The 13,287-nt window shown below is 36.7% G+C and overlaps 1 pseudogene; it reads right to left on the bottom strand.

Moving 5' to 3' along the window:
* Positions 1-11,599: 11,599 nt before the first annotated feature.
* Positions 11,600-13,024, bottom strand: LOC144230137 (abl interactor 1 pseudogene; annotated as a pseudogene).
* Between the last annotated feature and the right edge of the window lie 263 nt (positions 13,025-13,287).

The following is a 13,287-nucleotide window of genomic DNA, read 5'->3' as shown; positions in this document are numbered from 1 at the left end:
CACGTCATTGCAAATGACAAGATTCCATTCAAAAGAAAAGACTTTTAATTTGTCCAAAATGGTTCTTTTAACAAAAAAGATCTGAAGTAAAACTGACAGAATGTTAACATTGATTAGTTCCATTGGTTTTGTTCTTTTAATTTTTTGTGTTTGAAATTTTTCAAAACGCAAAGGAAAAAAAGTAATCTTGAATGTCAGAGGAATGTTGACTTTTCCCATAAAAGCCAGGAAAGTTTCCAAGAGGAGGTGACAGCTGGGTGTTGAAGGCAAAGTGGGATCTAGCAGGTTTTACTGGGTGTGGAGGACTTCAGAAAAGGAGATGCAGGGTGTTCAAGACCAGGTCATATATGCATGGGCTCTTTGTACACTTTAAATGTTTGTTCAAACTGCCCCTCTCCTGTTACCTTCCTCATCTTCGTCCCTGATTCTAGCTCCACTATTTCTGGGCTGTGTACATAGTAAGTAGGCTACTGTTTGAAAAGTATATGTCATTTGATGATTATTTTAGGTCTAGGTAATTTAATAGAGGTTGTGGGGAGGAATGGCCCAACTATATAAAGTTGAACATTAAAATAGGGAAATAACCACTAACACAAGGAAAAGAGAAAGAATTCTTGGAGGATATTGTGCATGACCACATGCAAATTCAGTTGAAAATCAGCTGAAACTGGTAGTTTTTTTAGGAAAATATAAATCACCAGTTGTACCTCAGAGAAACTAGGAAACCTCAACAGACCAATAATGATGAAAGAAACTTATAAAGAAGAAGTGATATCTATACCCCCCCAAACACACAATGGAATACTGTTCAGCCATAAAAAAGAATGAAATCTTGCCATTTGCAACAACATGGATGGATCTAGAGGGTGTAATGCTAAGTAAAATAAATCAGAGAAACACAAATACCATATGCTCTCATTCATACATGAAATTTAAAAAACAAAGCAAATGAGCAAAGGATAAAAGAGAGACAGAGGGAGAGACAAACCAAGAAACAGACTCTTAAGCCTAGAGAACAGATGGTTTCCAGAGAGGAGGTGAGAAGGAGATGGGTTCAATAGGTGATAGGGATTAAAGGTATACTTATCATGGTGAAATAAAATAAAATGCTAGAAAATTTTTAATAGTTAAAATCAGGGACATGAGGTGAATTTTACCAAATGACTTTAAGGAATTTTTAGAATTTATGGAGCTATTTATGTGACTTTTCACCTATTACTTTTTTCAAGATAGCCCCACTTGCTTGTGGTCTGTTTGTTATTTTAACATAACACTGTGTGATTCTACTTGTTGTTATTAATTTATGAATTTTGTGCCAATATCAATGAATTAGATTTTTTTCCCCAGTAATTTTTCTCTTTTTTGATGCTCTTTGTCAGCATTGTGCTGGCTTCATAGAATAATTTAGTCTTTCCTTCTCTATGATCTGATACGGTTGGGGCAGCTTAAATAACATGGAATCATCCCTTCCTTGAAGGTTTGATAAAAATGACAAGTTGATAATAATTTATTTTCAAATCATGTAAATACCCAAAATAAAAGGAGAAAATTTTCAAATTAAATTTAAATGCAACACCCAACTATATGCTGTTCACACGAATCCTTCTTACATCATAAAGACATATACAAGTTGAAAATGGAAAAATGGGGGAAAGTAACATCATCTAAACATTAACCAACTGAAAGTTGGTATAGCTCTACTTATTTTGGACAAAGTGCACTTCAGAAAAAGATTACCACAAGTGATAATGAAGAAGACTGCACAAACATGAGGGAAGTAATTCATCAAAAATGCCAAGCAATCCTAAACATGCATATACATAATCACACTTAAAAGTACATGAATCAATAACTGCTACAACGGAAAGAAGTGGGCAAATCTAATCGCTAAAACTGAAGAAGTCAGCACTTTCATATACATACTTGACAGAAAAAAGTCGAAAGAAAATCAGACCTGACCAACAAATACTATCGATCAACTTGAGCTAATTAACATTAGTTGACATGCAACAATAAAATAGTAGGCATTTTTTTCAAATGGTTTGGAATACTCATCAAGATGAACCTTATCCTGGACCAAAACCTTTGAAATGAGTGAAATCATACCAGCTATGTTCCCTGACTACATGAAATTAAATTAGAAACCAGTAATAATAGATCTATAAAATTCCCAAACATTGGAACACTATGAGTCAAGAAAAAAGTCCAAGAGGAAGAGTGAGATATTCTGAACTGAATGGTAGTAAAAACACAGCATATCAAAAGTTGTGAGATGCAGCTAACTCAGAACTTGGAAACTTTATAGCTCTAAATGATGATAATAGAAAATAATAAAGGCTTTAAATTGCTGATACAGGTGTTCTTATGAAACTAAAAAACGAAAATCAAATTAAACCCAAAGTAAGTAGAAAAAATATATAGAGAAAATTGAGGATCAATAAAATAACAAAATGTAGAGAAGTCAACAAAATCAACAGCTAGGTGGAGAAGAACAATATAATTGATAAACCTCTAGATCAATTTTTAAAGGCACAAATACAACATTTAGGAATAAAACAGAAGACAGTAGTAGTACATATACTACTAAAGACATTAAAAGAATGTTGAGACTACCATAAACAATTTTATTCCACTAAATTTGACAATTTAGATGAAATAGACAAATTCCTTCACAGACACAGATAAAAAGTTACCAACTGATCAAGGAAATAATGGAAAATCTGAAGAGCCTTGTGACCATTTTTAGAAATTAAAGTCTTAATTAAAGATATACCCACAAAGTAAATTCAATTTCTAGGTGACTCTACTGATCAATTCTATGAAACACTCAAGGAGAAAATAATAACAAGTTTACTCAAATAACTTTAGAAAATAGAGAAAGAGGGACACTTCCCAACTAATCTTACCATTAGCATTACTTTCATAACTAAGACAGACAAATATTTTATAAGACAGCTACAGATTTCATGAGCGTAGGAACAAAAAATCCGAACAAAGTATTAGCAGATCAAACTCAGCAATATAGAAAAATTAATTATGATCAAGTGGGATTTATTTCAGGAATCCAAAGTTATTTTAACTTTCAAATATTAATGTAATTCACCACAGAGTAAGTATAATTCATAACAGAAAAAAAAAGTTGTATGATCATCTCAATAGATGCAAGAAAACTTTGACAAAATCCAACATCCATGAATGACTAAAAAGCTCTTTGCAAACTATGAAAAACCTAAAGCCAGCAGCACACTTACTGTTAAAACTGTATGTCCATTTTGGGGATCAAGGCAAGAAATTCCACCTTTACCAATTCAACATTGAACTGGAGATCGAAACTAGTGGTTAAGGCCAGAAAAATAAACAAAAGTCCTAAATATCAAAGAAGCATTACTACCTTTATTAACTAATGGCGTGACTATATGCAGAAAACATCCTAAGAAATGTACCATAAAACTAGGATTAGAAGTGAATTTAACAAAGTTAGTGAATATTAGGTCAATAGACAAAAATCAATTATATTTTAATATAGTAGCAATGAAAAATCAGAAAATGAAATCATTATCATTTATAGTATCTTTCAGCATATGAAACACTATGGAAGAAAATAAACAAAAATGGCTGGCTTAGTTGGAAGACCATGCGACTCTTGACCTCAGGGTCAGGAGTTCAAGCTCCATGTTGGGTGTAGAGATTACTTAAATAAATAAAACTTAATAAATAAAACAAAACATGAACAAGAATCATACACTGAAATCTAAACATTGTCATATATTATAGATGATGTTAAGTGAACAGATACACCATGCTTATGGATTAGATGAGTCAATATTGTTATTGATAACACATATATTATCAATTATAAACTGATTTATAGATTTAATATAGGTTGGTGTTGTTTGTGTGTGTGTTGTATAGATGAGCTCATTATAAAGCTAGTATGAAAATTCGAAGGAAGAATCATCAAAACAGTTTTGAAAAATGAGAATTAAGTTGGATGACTCAAGGACTATTGTAAAGCTATAGTAATTAAAATGGTGCAATATTGGCATAGAATACACAAATAGCAATAGAACATGATAGAGATTCCAAATTCCAAAAATAATAGACCCACACATATGTTTTTAAGAAAAAAATTTTTAATCTTTATTTTTGAGAGAGAGACAGTGTGATCAGGAGAGGGGCAGAGAAGGAGACACAGAATCTGAAGCAGGATCCAGGCTTTGAGCTGTCAACACAGAGCCTGACATGGGACTCAACCTCACAGACCACAAGATCATAATCTGAGCCAAAGACGGAATCTTAACCGTCTGAGCCACCCAGGCGTCCCCATATATTTTATTTATTTATTTTTTTAAATTTACATCCAAGTTAGTTAGCAACAATGATTTCAGGAGTAGATTCCTTAATGTCCCTTACCCACTTAGCCCATCCCCCCTTCCACAGGCTCTCCAGCAACTCTGTTTTTTCTCCATACTTAAGAGTCCCTTATGTTTTTGTCCCCCTTCCTGTTTTTATATTGTTTTTACTTCCCTTCCCTTGTGTTCATCTGTTTTGTGTCTTAAAGTCCTCATATGAGTGAAGTCATATATTTGTCTTTCTCTGACTGACTTAGCATAATTTCGCTTAGCATAATACCCTCTAGTTCCATCCACGTAGTTGCAAATGGCAAGATTTCATTCTTTTTGTTTGCCAAGTAATCCTCCATTATTCCATTTTATATATATATATATATACACACCACATCGTCTTTATCCATTCATCCATCGATGGACATGTGGGTTCTTTCCATACTTTGGCTATTGTTAATGTTGCTGCTATAAACATTGGGGTGGATGTGTCCCTTCAAAACAGCATGCCTGTATGCCTGTATGATTGCTGGGTCATAGGGTAGTTCTATTTTTAATTTTTTGAAGAACCTCCAAACTGTTTTCCAGAGTGGCTGCCCCAGTTTGCCTTCTCACCAGCAGTGGAAGAGAGATCTTTCTCCGCATCCTTGCCTACATCTTTTGTTGCCTGAATCGTTAATGTTAGCCATTCTGATGGGTGTGAGGTAGTATCTCATGGTGGTTTTGATTTGTATTTCCCTAATGATGAGTGACATTGAGCACTTTTTCATGTGTCTGTTAGTTATCTGGATGTCTTCTTTGAAGAAGTGTTTGTTCATGCCATTAGCCCATTTCTTTACTGAATTATTTCTTTTTAGAGTGTGGAGTTTGAGAAGTTCTTTATAGATTTTGGATACTAACCCTTTATCTGATATGTTGTTTGCAAATACTTTCTCCCACTCCACTGGTTGCCTTTTTGTTTTGCTGATTGTTTCCTTCACTGTGCAGAAGCTTTTTATTTTGATGAGGTCCCAATAGTTCATTTTTGCTTTTGTTTCCCTTGACTCCAGAGACGTGTTGAGTAAGAAGTTGCTGAGGCCAAGGTCAAAGAGGTTTATGTTTGTGTATGGTCTAAGAAAGTGGTCCAGGTTCATTTTTCTGATGTTGCTGTCCAGTTTTCCCAGCACCACTTGCTGAAGAGACTGTCTTTATTCCACTGAATATTCTATCCTGCTTTGCCAAAGATCAGGTGGCCATACGTTTGTGGGTCCATTTCTGGATTCTCTATTCGGTTCCATTGATCTGAGTGTCTGTTCTTCTGCCAGTACCATACTGTCTTGATGATCACAGCTTTGTAATACAGCTTGAAGTCTGGGATCATGATGCCTCCTGCTTTGGCTTTCCTTTTCAAGATGGCTCTGGCTATTCAGGGTCTTCTCGTTCCACGCAAATTTTAGGATTGCTTGTTCTAGCTCTGTGAAGAATGCTGATGTTATTTTGATAGGGATTGCATTGAATATGTAGATTGTTTTGATAATATTGACATTTTAACAATACTTGTTCTTCCTATCCAGGAGCATGGAATATTTTTCCTTTTTTTCTGTGTGTATCTTCTTCAATTTCTTTCATAAGCTTTCTGTGGTTTTCAGTGTATAGATTTTTCACCTCTTTGGTTAGATATACTCCTAGGTATTTTATGGGTTTTGGTGTAATTGTAAATGGGATCAATTCCATGACTTCTCATTCTGTTGCTTCATTGTTGGTGTATAGGAATGCAACTGATTTCTGTGCATTGATTTTATATCCTGCCACTTTATGTCCTGCTGAATTCACAGATCAGTTCTAGCAGTTTTTTGGTGCAATCTTTTGGGTTTTCCACATAGAGTATCATGTCATCTTCAGAGAGTGAAAATTTGACCTCCTCCTGGCTGATTTGCCATATATTTTTTTTTAAGCAAAGGTGGTAAGGTAATATATGGAAGAAAGGAGAGCTTTTCAACAAACAGCGCTAGAACAAGTAGCTACCCATATGAAAAAAAAAAAAACAACCTTAACACATACCTCCCACCATACACACACAAAAAACTTGAATCAGATCATAGACCTAAATGTGAAAGGTAAAATTATATCATTTCTAGAAGAGTACATAGAAATCCTCTTTACATATTTGGGTTATGGAAATAATTTTCAAGACATAAGAAGTACTAATCATAAAAGAGCAAATGGATAAAAAACTTTCTCCAAAATAAAAACTAATGCTTTTTAAATAATACTATTAAGGAAGTGAAAACGCAAGCCACAGAATGGGAGAAACTATTCTTGACACAGATATCTGACACAGTAGTTGTATCCAGAATGTACAAAGAACTCTTACAATTCAATGGTAAAAGACAGCCCAATAAAAATAGGTACAGGATTTAAATAGTTCACACAAAGGAAAATATACAAATGGTCAATATGTACATGGAAAAAAATGCTCAAAATTCATCTTGAAGTAACTGCAAATTTAATGTTTTTTATTTATTTCTGAGAGAGAGAGATAGCATGAGCAGGGAGGGTCAGAGACAGAGGGAGACACAGAATCTGAAACAGGCTCCAGGCTCTGAGCTAGCTGTCAGCACAGAGCCCGATGTGGGGCTCGAACCCACGAACTGTGAGAACATTACCTGAGCCGAAGTCGGACACTTAACCGACTGAGCCACCCAGGCGCCCCGAAGTAAGTGCAAATTTAAACCACATTGAAATTACACCATACCCAACACACTGACTAAAATTTAAAAGAATGTCAGTATCAAGTGTTGGTGATTCACATACACTGCCTGTAGGAATGTAAGATGGTACAACTACTTTGGCAAACAGTGTGACCCTTTTTCATAAAGTTCAACATTTACCTACCATGTGACCAGCAAATCTACTCCCCTGTACTTATCCAAAAGAAATGAAAACATTTGTCCACAGTGTTTATAGTGGTTTTTTTCATACTGGACAAGACTGTAACAAGTGAAATGTCCATCCCCTGGTAATGGATAAACAAATTATGATAAATCCATGCTTTGGACCACTGTCAAACAGTAAAAAGGAACAAACTATAGATACCCACAAGATACTTACGTCTCAATAACTGAAGAAGACAATAAACACAAAGGAGTTTGTACTGGCATGATTTTATTTATATGAAATTATAGGATATGCAAAAGCAATCTATATTAACAGAAAGCACATCAGTGGTTGCCTGGGTTTTGGTGTATGTAGGTGGACTGACTGCAAAGGGGCATAAGAGGAACTTTAGGGGTGATAGAAATGTTCTATATCTTGCTTGTGGTGGACCTAGAGGTCTATTAAATGGTCAAGACTCACTGAGTACACACTTAAAATGGATGTGTTTTTTTGTGTATAAAGTTGACATCAATAAAGTTAATTTTAAAATAAATAAGTAAAAATTGCTCAAAAGGCCCCAGAACTCTCAGACTTGGAAATCACCTACTATTTGAGTGTTGTAAGAGATTTGGAATGTCCCTGTAAGAAAAGAAGGTACTATGTGTCACACAAATAGCTCATGAACTCCTTTAAACCTTTTCTACTATTTTTATTTGAACATGGAAGGAGGGGTAGGAGGGTGCCTTTGAACTCTCTCTTATAAAGGAATATACTTCACTCCAGCTTTCCTTTTAGGTTCTACTTTCCCAAGGCCTGAATTTAGACTCAGGAGAAATATTTATTGCCTTCTTCCTTTCCTATTCTTCCCTTCCCCACTCTGCAACTTAAATTCCAGACAAGGCATACAAGGAAGACAATTACTTTTACTGAAGTAAACAAACATTAATTCTGTTTTGACACTACAGAGATCAACCTTAAGACACCTATATCCTGCCAAAATTACCACAATTCCCGGATACCAGAAACATCATGCTTACATAATAATGACCTTGCTTTTTCTCTGATTTGCCTTAATTGAAAAGAAATTTTTTTTCCATTTGTTGACATGGCAAATGCCTTCAACTGCTTATCTGGACAATCTTTCACCTAGTTGTGCAAACCAGGATTTTAAAAATTTCCCCTTAGCATGCAGTTTAGACTAATAAACAAGTTCTGTCTTTTTTGTTTATAGTAGCAGCACATAGAATGGCTTCTGGAGCCAAAAAGAAAAAAGGTAAAAAAAAAAAAAAGGTAAAAAAATGTAAAAAAAAAAGATAGAAAGAAAGAAAAGAACACCTAAGTTCACATTTATAACCATTAATCTCTTCAAATACCAGTTTGATTAAAGCTATAGAACAACTATTGTACTTTCCACTTATTCTCATTCATTCCAATAACTATTTGTTCTTATGCAATGGTCCATTTCCAGGCATTAAAATAAAACTTGATGTACTTCAATACAATCACCACTTTCAAATCTCTCAGTGACCACTTAAGGTTTTGTAATAATCATTTCCTAGCAAAATTAAATATTTAAATATTATGTAGTTTTTGAACGTAGACTTTGATTCATTTTAATTCAGCTTCTGAAAGTAATTGTCTAAGAGCCTATCAAATTTTAAAAATCACTTTAGCCTTTGCTCTAATCTTAGACTAGCTTATATTATTCATAAAGTGGTAAAGGTTAGCTAGGTGATATTCTGTACTACTCTTTTAACTGTTACTATATTACTGAAACACGTCACAAGGAGCAAAGCTACTGGTGAAACAGTAAGTTCTAACTCTTAAAACTCTGAAGTTTTCTTTATTCCAAGGAAGCCTTTTGCAGCTGACTAAATCCAAGATGTCTTTGAGCATCTGTTCTAGTTCGCACACAAGTAGGGCAATCACATAATGAATCATCTAAACTAGAACACGTTTGAAAGCAAGGAGTAAGCTCTGGGAACACCCATAGTAACTGTTTCCGGCAAACTGAGATGTGTTATTATCCAGTTGTAACCGTTCAAGCTGTAGCACAGATCTTAACTGGACCATGAACTTGTCAGTCGTCATTCACAATTTCTCAGGGGACTAATAAGCATGGTAAGCAAAAAAACATCAGGGCCCCTGTTTCCATAAATATAAGATGGGGGAATTCACAGTGGCAATTTAGGTAAAACTCACAAAAGTAGAAGTTCTTAATCTGAGAAATCAAATTTTTCATTGCTGGGAGCCAGGAGGGCTCTCGGAGCTGATACATACTGCCCATCACTACAGGCTTCCGTTTCCACCCACCTCCTGCCCCACTACTGGTACTAAAGATGAAGTGCCAGTGCCAGGCTGATAGGTACTCCCCACCTCTAGGAGGATCGCGTCATGCCCTGCAAACCCTGACCATTACAACCGTGCCTTCATTTTGAGACGATATTTGGAACCAGAGGGAGCACAAACCCAACGAGATGGAAAAAAGGGAAAGAAGTCAGGAGAGAGAAAAAATGAGAGTAGTATATCAAAACATTCAAATTCTGAGTAGTAGGAGTTCCAGAACAAATGAAAGAACAGAAAAGGTGGGGTGGGAAGGGTAGGGGAGGAAGAGCATGAATAAAACAGTTTAAGTAAATTCTCTGGAACTGAAAAGTTAATCCTTATTTTTTTTAAAAGCCATGGAATGCCAGGAAAATGGATAAAAATACATCCACCCAGAACAGGTCATTGTAAAATTTCAGATTACTAGGGATAAACAGAACATGCTACAAGCTCCCAAAGACAACGTGAGGAAGGAGAGGGAAGAAAGGAGCAGGGAATGAAGGGCTTGGAGTGTGTGGCCACAAGCCAGGGAATATGGCAGCCACCAGAAGAGGGAAAAGGCAAGGGATGGCTTCTCTCCTAGTACTTCTGCTGACACTTGATTTCCTCCCAGTGATACTGACCAGATTTTTGGCCTCCAGAAGTGGAGGAAAATAAATCTCCATTGTTATAAGCTACCCAGTTGGTGGTAATTTGTGAGAGCAGCCATAGGAATCCAATACAGGAGGTTGCCCCCGACGCAGAGCACACCCAGGCCATTCTGGAGCAAGTCAAAGACTCCAGGTGAGATTTCTCTAAAGACAAATTTGGTGGGACACTTAATGTGTTTATTTGTCCTAAGTGGAGAATTAGACAGCTGGAGATGCTTTGGGCATTGAATTAGATGTAGGTATAAAGACCAAACCAAGCTAGTTTTTTATAATTTTTTTTTAAAAGTTTACTTAGTTTTGAGAGATACAAGAGATACAGAGTTAACTCTTAAGGTAAGAGGTAAGAGAGATACAGAGAGCAGGGAAGGAGCAGAGAGAAAGGGAGAGAGAGAAAATCCCTGTCAGCACAGAGCCTGATGCCGGGCTCAGGCTCAAACTCACAAAACCACCAGATCATGACCTGAGCCAAAACCAAGAGTTGGACTCTTAACCGACTGATCCACCCAAGTGCCATACCAAGCTAGTGTTTTAAAAAACAGTATTTAATCCTAGAGAAAAACAGAATTCTTTAGGTAAAGGAAAAAAGAGAAACATTACAAACTACGTGGCTAACCTATACATAACATTTACAAAGTCCTAATAAATTATTCAGTTACTCTTTTAGGAAACAAGAGAAAGTAGAGTATTCTTTTAATTTATTCATTTATTTTATAAGCAAACTAATGAGGGAAAGGACAAAAACTTTTGGTTCACTTATGTATTTATGAATGGAAAAAATTTATAAAGCAAATACACTCATTAAAGAACTTAAGTACCAATTACAACATTACAGATAACCCCTTGTTTTGTTTCACATGAAGACCTTAGAGACTCAATTCATTTCAAGATACCTAAGTATGAGTACTCCAACTAAATATTGCACAAATTAGAAGCATCTTGGATTTTTATGTATATTTCAATACATAAATTTGTATGCATGCTTTACACAAACGGTATATTTCAAGAATGAGAAAATGTAAACAAAAAGTATGACCAGCACCAGGATTGAAATTTTCTGAGTTTAATATTAGTCTGACGTAGCGTTAGTAACAATACTGCATGGAAACATGCAATGGTACAGTCTGAATCATGATTTGTTAAATATTCTACCACACTCCCCCAGAATACTTAGGCTGGTCATGAAGTTAACTGTGTAAGTACATAAGCATAATCAGGTATGGCCAGTCTCCTATATTAATTGCTGTTTAGCAATACACAAACTGCATCAAGGACTTATGCGTACAGGTAGACATTCAGTTATACCAATAAAACAGCATGTCCTAAAAATATGGGCACATTTGAAAACATTTTAAGACAATTCTGTTAACCATAATTGTCCCACAGTATGACTGAGTAATAAGAAGAACCTACTTTAAAAGCAAAAATTTAATCAGCATAGTGCATGATTGATACAACATAGTTCCCGGAATGGACCAGTCACTTGATTGCAGACTCCTTCATACCAACCATCGTCATTCTTCTTTATTACATAAATGACTGTAGCCTCCATAAATGATAGTTCATCATCCTTGTCTTTCATAGAATCATATATTGCCACAACTTTCTCAACATCATTCTTGAGGGCCAAAGGAGGATCCCCATTTGCATGTAGATTACACTGAACTAGTGCAGACTCTTCATCTTCATAATCCACTGGGGTGGTGGTTGAGGCAGAGTCATCAAACATGGGAATGTCATCTGGGGGAGGTGGACATCGTGGAGTTGGACTATCAGCAATGTTTTCCTGCACTCTGACCACGAAGCCTATGAGAGGTTATCTGTGGAGTCAACTGAGGCATAGGGAGAGAGGTTGGAGCAATAGAAACTGAATTCTGAGAATAAAGTGGACCTCCATTAACATGAGGCTGAGCAGAAAATTGAGCAGTCACAGAGGGAGTTGTTTATATCCACCAGAAGACGTCAACGAAGTGGTAGAGTTGAGAAATCTCCCAGTTACTGTGCCATACTGGGAACCAGGACCTGAGCCCAAGGCTGCTGGTCCAATAGTGGGTGGTGAAGTGTAGGCATGGCAATGGGGATGTCAATACTGCTGCTTCCACTCTTTTCTCGATTTCCACTCCCTCCACTACTTCCACTGTGTCTCCTCGGTGTCTGGTTTAAAGATGTCCTGCCTGGACTATGCTGACTTCTGAGCCTAGCAGGACTTGTCATGCAGTCATTAGGAACTGTTGGGGTTTTAACAGGTACCAGAGTTTTGTGAGGAGTATTCTGTCCCAGTGTTTCCCAGTCTGACATGGAAGAGCTTGGAGGTTTCTGAGTAGGAGGATTTGTTCTGGTCAGTGTATGCCAGTTCTTGCAGGCTGGTTATTTCCATGCTTGACACCACGGCCCATCCAGAACTGTATGGTCAATAGGTTTCTGAATATACCTTACAGGGAGCTCCATCTTTGCAAGTGATATTATTTGGGGGAGTTCTTGATATATTCTTATTTGTTGTCAAAGTGCCACTCTCTCTTCCAGACACTTTCTCTTTATGAATGTCCACAGTCTGTGAGATATGATTGACGGAAACCTCCATTCTCCGAAGCTGAGAGGCTTGGATAACCAGCAACTGGAGTCCATTGTTGGCCAGTGCATTGATTCAATAATAACACCAGCAACACTAGCTAGGGATTGGGCTGTGTAAGTTTTGGACTCTTCTAAAGCTTTTGTCTTATCTCTAGCCTGTGTATAGTTGTTTTCACAGTAGTTTGTCACCCAGGTCAGATTCTGGTAACTCTCTGTCAGCACCCTCTTGCCAGAAAGGGTCTCCTCCCCTAGGAACATCTGCCATTTTCCACCCCACTGCATGGCTTCCTCTCATGTTAGAGACAGAAGCACCAAGGTCTGAGACGCCATGCACCTCACAGCTCAGATACAGACCACCTACCGCCCTCCAGGATGGTATTATGGGATCGCACCCCTCCTCTTCCTCCTCACTCTCTCCACCCCTAGAAGTGGAGCATTTTTGTGGTAATGACTGCTCCAAATTTTCATCCTCCAAAATGGGAAGTTAATAGAAATGCCCAAAGCAACACCAGGTTAGGAATATATGCATCCTACTTGGAGATGTG

This window comes from Crocuta crocuta, unplaced genomic scaffold (assembly GCF_008692635.1).
Source record: "Crocuta crocuta isolate KB4526 unplaced genomic scaffold, BGI_CrCroc_1.0 scaffold83, whole genome shotgun sequence".
Classification (NCBI taxonomy): Eukaryota; Metazoa; Chordata; class Mammalia; order Carnivora; family Hyaenidae; genus Crocuta; species Crocuta crocuta.
This window is presented reverse-complemented; position numbering and strand designations above follow the sequence as displayed.